This window comes from Myodes glareolus, chromosome 4, assembly GCF_982192425.1.
Source record: "Myodes glareolus chromosome 4, mMyoGla1.1, whole genome shotgun sequence".
Taxonomy (NCBI): domain Eukaryota; kingdom Metazoa; phylum Chordata; class Mammalia; order Rodentia; family Cricetidae; genus Myodes; species Myodes glareolus.
Window position 1 is genome coordinate 42847570 of NC_142029.1, and position 12263 is coordinate 42859832.

General features: G+C 41.1%; 1 long non-coding RNA gene across 2 annotated transcripts in view; it reads left to right on the forward strand.

The window, feature by feature from the left end:
• Positions 1-206: 206 nt before the first annotated feature.
• LOC146894618 (uncharacterized) overlaps positions 207-12263 on the forward strand; it is a 29336-nt gene continuing 17279 nt past the window's right edge. The window contains exons 1-2 of one of the 2 annotated variants that reach the window (XR_015737618.1): positions 207-425; positions 810-931. This is a non-coding gene — a long non-coding RNA (uncharacterized LOC146894618). Of the gene's footprint in view, positions 932-12263 lie in introns of both variants that reach the window. The other variant, XR_015001542.2, reaches the window with a different exon arrangement.

The window sequence follows — 12263 nt, forward strand, 5'->3', positions numbered from 1 at the left end:
AACATCGTCAACAAGCCAGAGCTGAAGGAGAGAGCAGTGTCCTCAAGGTCACAATTGAAATTCACCCTCAGCAGCGAGACAGCCTAAGCTAGAGACTGGGAAGAGAGAGAGAGAGAGAGAGAGAGAGAGAGGGAGGGAGGGAGGGAGGGAGGGAGGGAGGGAGGGAAGGAGGGAGGGAGGGAGGGAGGGAGGGGGAGGGAGAGAGAGAGAGCCTCCTTCTGTGAGGTTCGTGGAATATTCCTCCTAAGGACTTCTCTGCATTGCATGTACCTTTGGTGACAGCTGAGCACAGGTCCCTGGGATTACTAACTGCCATCTTTACAGCTACCAAAGGGTATTAGAACCCTGGCCTGAACACCAGGGCAAAAAAAAGCCCCTGATGCTGGAAGAGCAGTCAGAGACAGGCAGCCTGGAAACCATTTACTGTGAGTCAATGACCCTTACACACCTTCCCAGAGGCTCCAGATTGGGACAATAACGATGCTCAGATGCCAGGGATGCACCCATGGAATCCCTTCCTTTTTGTCCTGTGGTCCTTGCTTCTGTCTTGATGCCTCTCTGCATCTTCTATCGTCTCTCAACCTTGACTTTTTCTTTATTTTATATGTATCTCTGTGTGCCTAGTGTACTAACTGCAGGCAGGTGGCAGGGGGAGGCAAAACAGGCAGTTTAATCCCCTGAAACTGAAGTTATAAGTGGTTGTGAGCGGCTAGCTGTGGGTCCGTGGGAACAGAACGCGGATCCTCTTTACGAACAGGAAAAGGTCCTAACTTAAGGGCCATTTCTCCATGCCTCAACCGGCATTCTAGTCTCTGTTTCTAGTTTGTAACTCATGGCCAACACGCTGCCACACAATCGCGCTGGCGAAGTTAACTGCAAGAATAAGCGTGCTTCTGGTCTTCCCTTCTGCGGAGGGAACCCTTGGACACAGGTAGGTGCAATGTGACCTTGGAGGCAATAATGGGGAAAGTGGTTCAAAGAGGAGGGCTTTCTATCCTGCTTGTGGCAGAGGACACACGAGGGGCACAGCCCTTCCCCTCTGGAAAGAGAATGGTCTCCTCCTCGGGTATACAGCACATGCAAATATTTTATTCTAGTTTCTCAGAACTTTGTAACAGAGTAACAGGTTTAAATGCCGCCTTTCCTCCTCTAACAGTGTTTTCATGCTGCCAGGGTCGCTTGATCTGTGATTATGGTCGCCAGATTTGCCCCCCCACCTCGCAAAAAAAAAAAAGTGCAGCACTCTTAACTTGAATTTTACTTAAATATAAATTTGGGGGGGGGAACACAACTACCCTAGTCTTGATATTTGTTGGTTTTCTGAAATTCGCTTTCAATTGAACCTCCGTATTTTATGAGACAGACTTGTTGATTTATGGTGTTTCGCCAGTTTGTTGTTGAGAGCGTTCTAAATGTGCCCTCCACAGTTGCTGAGCTAGGGCTGGAAGGCACCACAGGGCGCAGCAGTCACTCATCTCGGGCTCTCGTCTCCCTCTAGCGGTTGCCGAGAATATCTCACTGAGCAGTCCCGCAGTCCCGCACTTCGACAAGGGATAGAGAGAAGGATTGAAAATGGGACTTGCTGAAATTAAAGTCACCTAAACGTATGTCTCTTCTCTGCAGAAGGAAGTGGTGCTGTCCAAAATCAGTTAAAAATGCAGTGGAGAGGAACTGAGGGGATGGCTCAGCTGTTAAGAGCATGCCCCAGGAGGTCCGGAGTTGGGTTCCCAGCTCCCACACCCGGGGTAACTCCAGTTCCAGGAGATCTAACTGCCCCCACCAGGCAGCGGCCTGCAGTCACATGCATGTGCCCACACCCACACATGCATAAATACAAATAAATGCTTCTCTGGCAGACTGATACAGCTCACCAGTGAAAACTGGTAAGCATTGGCTTTCATGCTGAGGGGAAGCCAGAGCCTTTCCTCCAGCTGACTCCTGATGATTTACCAAGAATTAATTCAGGGGTAGGCCTAAGGTAGGAAGCCAGTTGAAAGCTAGTCGGCTCAACTTTATTTTAAGATGGGGCAGGAGACAAGGCCTGGTGTTAGAGCAATCGCCTGGCTTGCATAAGGCACTGGGTTTGATCTCCAGTACTGGGAAAAGAAAAGAGGAATGAACGCAGCTATCAAGTTCAGGACGGGTGGAGATGCTTATCTGTCATCGGAAAGGTATCTGACTGTCAATAAACAAATGTTGAAATGAATTAGCATTGGAATGTACTAGCGGTTGAAATTCCACAGTCATCAAGACGAAGTCTATATCTACCCACCTTGCCAGGCGAGGAGATGGTGACTGCGGGGTGTGGTGTTGGACTGAATTGTGGAATTGGACCTTGTAATTGCAATTCTGTTCTCAGTCCTTTGATGACGAGAACCAAGGGAGCAGAGCCAGCACTGAAGAAGTGATACTTTTATAATACACTGCTTTCCGTGTATAATAACAAGGGTACTGTCTAGACTCATGGGATAAACCAGAACGTGGTGCTTAGAGCCCAGAGGGGACCAGATTATATCTGAGTTCCTTGAAAGATGGTTTCTGCAATATGTGTTTCGAGATTGCTTATTGGATGGATGGGCAGATGGATGAATAGATCTACATCTGCCACAGCCATCTCCACACATCAAAGGGCAGTCATCAAATGGAGCACATTCATTAGCTCAGAAAGATCAAAGAAAGCAGAGAATTCGATAGAACTCTAGAGAAAACACTTCCATCATCAGTGATGGCTGGGAGCAAGGATAGCCTCTGCTCTCCCCCGGCTCTTCTAGGTCACTTCCAAAATACAAAATCTAACTGAGAACAATTGTCTCACTTTGTGCCTTTAACCTACTTCAAGTTATGTTCCCTAGAAGTTATTCCTTCTCTCTCTAAGCCTTCACACACACACACACACACACACTCACACTCACACAAAGAGAGAGAGGTTGATAGAAAATAGAGATAGATATGGCAGGATTGCACAGGAAGCTGGAACACTGGATACTTAAGACTTGTAACATACTTTTAGAATAAATCATAAGGAAAAATAATAATTACTGGACATCTAATATGCACTAGACACTATCTTTTGTTATGCAATATGAGGTTCTTACTACTGTCCACATTTTTACAAATGTGGCAAATGCCAGATTATAGGCATGAAGTAACCTGACCAAGGTCACACAGAGAACTAAGATGCAAATTCACATGTGCTTTCTTCCTTTTTGTCTGACTTCCAACCTTGGCACTTTGATGACCTGATGAGGTCATTTCTAGATTATGAAGAATCACTTAATTATAACTATGCTGAACATAAACGGTAGAATAAAGGGGGCATTCCGAGAATATGCTCCACCCTCTCCCTACTGGAGCTCTGAGTATTGTGGCTTGCTTTCATCAGCTTGTCCCTGCCACCCCACACCACTTCAGATAGCAAAGGAGAGGGCTGTGAGTCAGAGCCCTTCCCCAGCTGCCAAACTGCATGCTTTCAGGCCTCATGCTCTGAAGTGCAGTAGTTCAGGGAGGTGCCCTGGGATCTACATCTTCAGCCAGCGCAGCACATTTGAAACTCAGAGGATTTAATGTCATCTAATGTTCTAAATTCTGTAAATCAAATCAATTCAAAGAAGTTTCTAGAAAGGATATTTGTCATTACCCGTTTTTGTTGTATTGGGAAAGGAAAAGCATTTCTGTGTTAATGAATCAAAATTCCAAGAGTGTTTCCTAAGCTGACTGGTGGTCATAAGGCTGCTTCCCACAGGGCTAAACTCCCCAAACACTGCAGTTCTTCGAATTCAGTTATGAAAAGCTTATGCAGAGTAAGAACCTGCAAATTTTCCAAGGAACATTTATTTAATCTTGTATTTTGGAACTAAAATATATTAATGGGTGTCTACGACAGATTTTCTTTCCATCATTTAGATCCTTTGCCTGTTCTTTCAAAAACCCATTTAATTTTTTTTTTAAAGGGCTCGTTATGCTTCACACCAAACTGGAAACTGTGGATAAGAATGGCTTGGTTTCATTCACCTTAGTGTGCCATTCACTCTTTCAAATTTTGTGGGAAAGGAGTCAAGATAACTGAAAACCAGCAAGGAAAAATAAAAGAGAGTGCAGATGTTCCCTTCATAAAAAGGCTCATAGTACGCATGGCTGTTTCAAGAACTTGTGGGTAAGGACGATGTCAGCAGCGCTGCTCTTTGAGCCTCACCTGTTATGGGAAGTCCAAAGCTTTGAAAGGAGACGGGAAGACTGTGACACCTTCATTTGGAAGCAGCGGTTGTACCCCATCTTGTTGAATCGAATAGTCACCTGAATGGGCTTAGCAGTAGGACGAGGAAATGAGTGTAATACTTTGTGTAAATGTCTTTTCTTAAAACTCATTTTCTTTTTCCTATTTATTTAACTTCTGGGACTCTTCATTCTCTCTTTTCTTGGCTATTTACGACATCCACGCTCCCTTAGATAATTACTATTTCCTTCTTTTCTCCCACCCACAGCACATATATCACATTATCCTTATCTTATCTCCCTGTGAGAAACTCATCAAATACGCCTCCGCACTTCCTTTCGAAGATGGTATCATACGGTTTGTGATTTGTCCCCCCTGGTACTTAAACAAGTTTCTTATACAATGTTACGAGTTCTTTTCGTTTCTTTCCTTAAGAATCCACATCAATATCACAATGCTCAAATACCTGCAGGTGAATCTTTGCTGCTTGGGCCAGGGAGAAGTTGACGTCTGACTCACGGGCAATTCTCCTTCAGGAAGCTGGGCATTGTGTAACATGCCTGAGTCATAGCTACTGCAACTAAACTGTGAAATAATAGAGCAGCAACAAAGAGGGAGATGACGAAAGTCTAGACGCAACAACTGTTTCTCTAGCTGTCCACACCAACAGAGAAATTACGACCTCGGCTAATCAAGTGGCTCTCATAACCATTCCACTCATACCAAGAGAGAGAGGAGTTTCCCTAACATGCCCATGGTGGAGAGACCATTATGTAACCGATGCCTTTGTTCATGGTGTGTGTCCTTTGAATCTGCCCTTCCCTTATAAGGTGCTCTGTGTTGGGCATTATAACTCATACTTAACAAAGACTTGGGAGCATCTCCCACACGATAGGCACTGTGCTTAAAGTCAGTGAGCATCTCCTACACACTAGATGCTGTGCTAAGAGTCAGAAATACAGAATCACCAGGTACATACAGACATACCTGTCTCCTGGCATATTCTTCTGTTTATTTCATTGGATTAAAATATTTAAATATTTTTGATGAGTCAAAATATAGGAGTATGAACTGATGAGGTGGCTAGATGGCACAGTGGGCACAGGCACTTGTCACCCATCCCGATGACCTCAGTTCAATCTCTAGGACTCTCATGGTGGAAGGCGAGAACCAACTCCTGTAACCTGTCCTCTGATCTCACACACGTGTGTGTGGGCAGGCATTTGCATAATGCACGCAAACATTAAACAGATAAATGCATAAATGATGCAATACAAAACTTTTAAGAAACAATAAGATATAGGCACATAAGGCTAAGATTGTGGGCTGTGGGAATGAACCTTAAGCCTGTGCCTGTCACCTATGCGACCATGAACTTGCAGGTATGAACGAGACATTATTTTGCACTTCTAAAGCAGAGTTCACACCACATCCATACCTAGTTTCCTGGACAGCTTTGAGGATTAAATAACACCCATTTGAGTTCTTGTCCCAGAAGCTTGAATTAACATGGGCCTAAGAGGTAGAAACTCTTATTAATTAAATCATTCCTCTCCTTCAAGCATACCCACAGGTTTGGTTGGTTCTCTGCCAAGTGTGGGAGAGCCCTCTTGGGGCCAGATGCTGGGCTGAGCTTAAGAAAAATGTTGAAAATGATGTGTGGCTCAAGTTATAATAAGCTGTTGATTGACTGGCGAGTCCGGGAATGCCAAAGTGAAGGTTCCTCTTGGCAAACGGAATGAAGAGAATAATGCATTGCTGTGACCTAAATCTTACCGTCTTAGAATCAGAAGGGGCTGTAAAATGATGGCCAAATGCCATTAGAAAGTACCAAGATACACTGTGCATTACATATTCACAATGGACAGAGACTTGTTCAAATCAAAAAACAGTAGCACAAAAGAAACCAATTTTAACTTTCTGTCATTTCCCAAAATCGTTTCTCTACAGAATTCTTCTTTAATGGTATTAGGTGGCCAATTGCCAACTTTTCACATCCACTAGATAAAGAAGCAAACTAAGGAGAAAAATCACGGCCTTCTTCATTTTCCCTTCATTTCCAGGCCTCAGGATTGTGCTGTAAGAGTCTGAGAATTGCTTAAGGAAGACCCCAGACTCAAATAATATCAGTGTTTATTCCAGTACGTGGGGTCACCACTTGTACAAAATGGTGTCCTGGAACAAGGGCCCCCTCAATGGGAGTGGTACTATTAGGAGGTGTGGCCTTGTCAGAGGAAGTGTGTCACTGTGGGGGTGGGTTTTGAGGTCTCTTTTGTTCAAGCTTCTGTCAGTGTGACAATCAGTTAACTTCCTGCTTCCTTCTGATCAAGATCAAGATGTAGCCAGCACCACATCTGCTCGCATGCCACCATGCTCCCTGTCATGATAATTGACTGAACCTCTGAAACTGTAACCCACCACCTCAATTACATGTTTTCTTTATAAGAGTCACCATGGTCATGGTGTCTCCTCACAGCTATTAAAAAAACACTAAGACATATACAGCCAAAGGCACTTCAGTGTTGTCCCAAGTGCTTTCTGTGAATTAAAATCAATAAAATTGATGATGAAGATAAACTGTCACAATGGGCAAGTTACCCAGTTCCTGTACACATAAAAAATGAAATGATAGTACTACACAGAAAAATGATAGTACTTCATTTTTGTCACAAAATGAAGGAAAGGACAGAAACTGGTGATGGAAGTTACTATTTCTTCAAGGTGTACCTTGTGGCACAGGAAATTCAATGAGGTAGCCCTTAAGAGTCAAGTGTTTAAATTATCAACTATCAGAAGAGGTTGAGTTTGTTCAAGTCACAGCCGTCGACTGACATGTAAAAAATATACAAGGAGAGAGTAGGCGTGAAGGCAAGGGAGAGGAAGAAATGAAAGTATTTCTCTGCACAGGTATGAGGCTACCAACAGAAAAGACAATGCGGTGTGGAGAAGGGTGGCTGATTAGTGAAATGGGACTTCTTGCTTAACACCCTAGTCCAAAGTGCTAACCAGCCACCCCGATGACAACCTTGTTCTCTTGATCTTAGGAAAGAAATCATAGCTTAAGAAATAAGTGAGGAAATGTTACTGGATTATTGTGAAATTTTTGAGAAGTGTCTTGTCTTGATGTAGAAAGTGAAGAAAAATTGAGTGAGTGAATGTGTGTTATTGATATGAGCACAGCCATGGCAAGCACCAAGGCCTCTGACCCACGGGAAACTGGCTTTCCCTTTATAGTCAAACTTGAAGTTAGCAAAGCCTCTGTTCTCTGGTCCAAGTACAAGTGTTTATAATTGACCAATATGTACACAAAAATAGCGACTGTATCTTCCTCCTCCAGGATGGGTACAGCCTGAAACTGCTAATCTATAGAGATCTCCTATGGAGACCAGCTGCCCCTCCCCTTGTTCTGTACATAATAAACATGCTAAAGATATGGATGTTGAGGGTAAGTGGGTGCTCCATCAGCATGTTCTTTTCTGTACATGTGTCTGTGCGTCTGTCCTTTCTTCATCTCCTCACTGATCCAGTTAGGTTTCCAGATTTAAGCTGCATAGACCAGGGCATCTTATTCAGCTTCTACCATCTATGTTCAACTGGGCATAATAAAAGGTTTACAATGTTTGGATTGCTAGTTAATAAATGAACAATATCCTGAAAGCCTAACAAGTCAAAGTAGAGTCATATAGTCAAAGCAGAGTAAAAATAACTGGATGAATGAATCATAATTGAAACCATGGAATCACAAAAAAAAAGTGATGGAAGAGAAGATGCACAGACAAAAAGAAAGGACTGGGGACAAAATCAGCAGTCACCACTGACAGAGAGCTGTAGTACTAGAGCAAGCAGGGAGTCAGGGAGATTGATGGAGAGATGTTTTTCCTTGAGGCAGGGAAGATAGGGAAAGTGAAAGTCAGTGATAGTAAATGACTCTGGTAATTCAAGAAGGATGGGATGCATCCTCAGTAAACAACCCTCCTGTCAGCATGCGCTGAAGCATCTGGCGTCCAGTGTGGGTCTTGAACCCATGACCCTGAGATTGAATCTCATACTCTACTGACGAGTTAACTGGTAGAAGTAGGAAAGAAAACAAGTAGGAAAAAGAAGTAGGAAACAAAACAGATGTAGCACAGATTCTAATTGGTCTTAATAAAAACCTGGAGTCTGATATAAGGGCTAATGCTGAGAGATCAGAGAAGCAGAACAGCCAGTCATTAGTTCTTACCTCTACTGAATCCTCAGATGCTGTCACTACAAATCCTCAGACTAAATGCCCCGTGTTCCTGCCTCCTCCCACCTTATATTCCTCTCCCCGCCACAGCCATATCCCTTCCTGTCTCCACCTCCCTAGTGTTGGGATTAATGGTGTTTGACTCCCAAATACTGGGATTAAAGGTGTAAACTACCACCACTTGGCTCTGTTTCTCTTTGAGACTGGATCAATCTAGTGTAGCCCAGGGTGGCCTTGAACTCACAGAAATCTGTCTGTCTTTGCCTTTTGAGTGCTGGGATTAAAGGTATGTGCCACTACTACCTGGCCTCTATGACTAATTAGTGTCTAGCTCTGCAAATTGATCTTTGAGTAAGCTTTATTTGTTAAAGCATAAACATTTCCCTGTTTTTATGTAAAATAAAAAGGTTATAACTAATATAAGAAAAACTATGTACAGTAAGTACAATAAATATATACAATATATACAGTCAATAAATACATCAACAAAGTCTAATTCATTTGCATTTGACAAATTCAGAATAATTCTCTATTATCTATCCTATCTTGGTGAGTGCAAAGTCTTGTAATTCACTTTCTATCCTTACTTGAATTACCATCCCAAACTATCTTTTCATGTCTCTCAACCTTATATAATTTACACCTCTTTAGTGAGTTTCTTTTCTGAGTCTGGTAAACAAGGAAAACTATAGCTTTAGCTACCTAGTCTTCAATTCCCTCAAAGACACAAGAAAAAAACTGAGTAAACAGGAAGTACAAGCAAGCTACTTTTCCCCCACCCCCAAAAAATGTGAGAAATGACAGAAACAGCTGGCTGCCTGGACAGTCACTCAAGTTTCCTCAGTAATGTTGGGGTATCCATCTTCAGCCTATAGGCCTAGAATATTTGACAGACTTTTCTATGCAGCAGAATTTTTGAAGAGGTGTCCCACCTGATCTTGGCAAGGTTTGGTAGTCACTCTCTTTTTTGTCCTGTTTTTCCAATTTGAACAGCATACCACCAGCAATTGAGTCAAGAACACTTGCTTGCCCAGTGGCTTACTTCTGCTACAAAGAAAGTAAACTCCATGTGGAGTTTCTTCAATGTCCATCATCTTTTCTGAAGTAAATTGGTGCTGCCATGAGCAAACATATCTCATCATCATTAAAAAAAATCTATATTATTAAAACATCTTAAATGACATATTCTGTATATCTCTGAAGTGTTTGAAGATGACTTGTCTATCTAAAATATATCTGTTTGACCTTGAAAACATACCTAATGTGACTACAAGTTTAATTGTGAGAGGTGACTAATTACTAACCTGCATTTATTTATTATACTAAATAGTTGGTAATAAAACTTTCAAGGACTATAAATTTGCATTACAATGTTAAATGAACTGTATAGGTACAAAACCTTGAATAAGAATAGAAATGTATGTATTGTATGTTCTAATCAAAATAACCATAAATTTATATCAATATATAAAAATTCATATCAATGTAAATATTTAAAACTACTAGTTGCTCTTTTGGTTTAAAAGTAGATCCAATAATCTACCCTTATCCCATCATATCTATATCCTTTTTTCATTTTCAAACCATGACCTCTGAATCTAATCTACCTCATTCAATTTTTTTCCTGACCATTACCAATAATAACTTGTAACCAACCACCCTAAACAATGATAACTACCTTTAACACATTGAACAACCTAAAACCACCAATCTCACCTCTCGGAAATATGAGCATTATGTTCTTAAATTTACTTCCTGCTGTCTGGGATTGATGGCAACTTTAGGGAATCCTAAAAAGAAAAATTTAGGTTGTCAAGTCCTGGGATAGGTAACTGTATCATTTGTTGTCTAGTCTCGGTGTAATGGGAAAGCAGGGCTTGCCTCAAGTCCTGGCTAGGGTAGTCTGTGAGGCTGGCCATCTCAAAATTGTCCTGAGCAGTTTGTAGTCCAAAGCTGATCTTTAGGTGGTATTTGTCAGTTTAGTGGTGTTATTATAGTCTTGGAGGAATTGTAATGGGATCTCATCATCTTTTTGGAGATTTAAGAGATTGCATTAGGTCAAATTATTCCTTTTCTTGGTAATTTTTTTCTGGGTAATTCATCCTTCTTCTTTGGATGCTTATTTATCCAAAGGTCTTAAATTCCTCAAGATGGTTGTTTTAATTTTCCTGAAAAGATAAAAACAAAACCCTGCCCTGTCTCTAACTCTGGGGAGATTCTTAATCTAACCTTTATCAATTTTGTTTCCTCCTGAAAATCTTGGTTTTTTTTTTTTTCTAAAGCTCTTCTATCATCCAGAGCAGTTTCGGCTTTTTGTTTTGTTTTTTACAATAGGCATTAGGTTTTTTAATTGCTCTGGGAAGGAGTTTCCTCCAAGATGGCAGGAAACAACTGAACCAAATTTGATATAGGGATCTGTGAGAGGCCCCTCAAGGTGTTTCCAGACTACAAAGAATTACCTTGACTGTCCCTTGTTGATCTATATTCATTAGTACAATGCCTGCCTTTGCCACACCCTCTGAGTAATGCATAAGGGAGTGGTGCTTTGTATGGATTATGCTTGGAAAAAACATTGTTTCTAGGAATTCCCTGTTTATAATTCCCTTTTAGGTGACCTTGTTTACCTCAACTGAAACATTTGACATTTTGATTTTTCCTCAATCATCTGGAAATCACCTCTCCTATTCAAGCATCACCATGGTCATGAGATTCAATATTGATTATATCTCAGATCCATTCCTCCAAGGGTGCTGATCTTGCCTTTAACAGCCTAATTACTCTTTTGCATCGTTCATTAGCATTTTCAGAAGTCAGAGATTCAATTATTATTTGCCTAACTTCTGAATTTGGCATCAATCTATTTACTGTTGAAGTCAGTCTTTGTAAGAAATCTGTGAAAGTTTCCTTTGGGCTCTGTATAATTTCCATAAATGACTCAATTTTCTTTTCTATTTCTCTAATTCTGTCCCAAGCCTTCAAAGCTGCTGTATGGCATAAAGTCAATGTGTATTCATCATATAGAGATTGCTTTTGTACATTAGCATAATCTCCCTTTCCAAGAAGTTGATCTTGGGAGATTTCATACATCTACTTCATTGTTCAATGGTCTTACCTCATCTTTCTATAAGTTCCTCTATTGTAATTGTGGACCAGGTTCCCAAACTACTGTAACTAAGTCTATCCAGTCTTTATGGATAGTTTTATTACAAGTTGACCACTAGTTTAAGATCTGTTTCACAAAAGATGAATGCATGTCATATGAGAATATCGCTTCCTTGAGTCTCCTTATATATAATATTGTCACAGGATTCCAGTGAGTGCTTGAAAAGGCTTGGGGAGTTTAAGTCATTTGGTGGTTCCTGTAAGGTGACTGGATAAATTATGGTTGGTTGGTTGAAAATCTCAGGCTGTTTCTCTCTAACCTAATAATGCAATGCTGAAATTGGTCCTCCTTCAAATTCCTCTGTCTGTATTTGAATATCTCTATGATCTATTTAATAAGTTTCTCTAAGGCCTCTATCTTGGCACTCACATCAACTAACTTTTTTAGCAATAAGGCAAGAATTATCAAGGTGATAATTAACATTCTGTCTATCCCAGTTAAGTTGATTATCCCCTCATTTAGTTGTTCCATTTTTAAATCATGCATTGTGTAATCATGCAAAGGCCCAATTCTCTCCATTGTAATAGTATTTCCCATTTTTTAACTTGACAAAATTCTCTCTCTTTTAACTAATTCCTCCCTTTAAGAATTCCCAATTTTCCCACCAAATCTGCTGCTGCTGCTGCTGCTCCTGATGATGATGATGATGATGATGATGA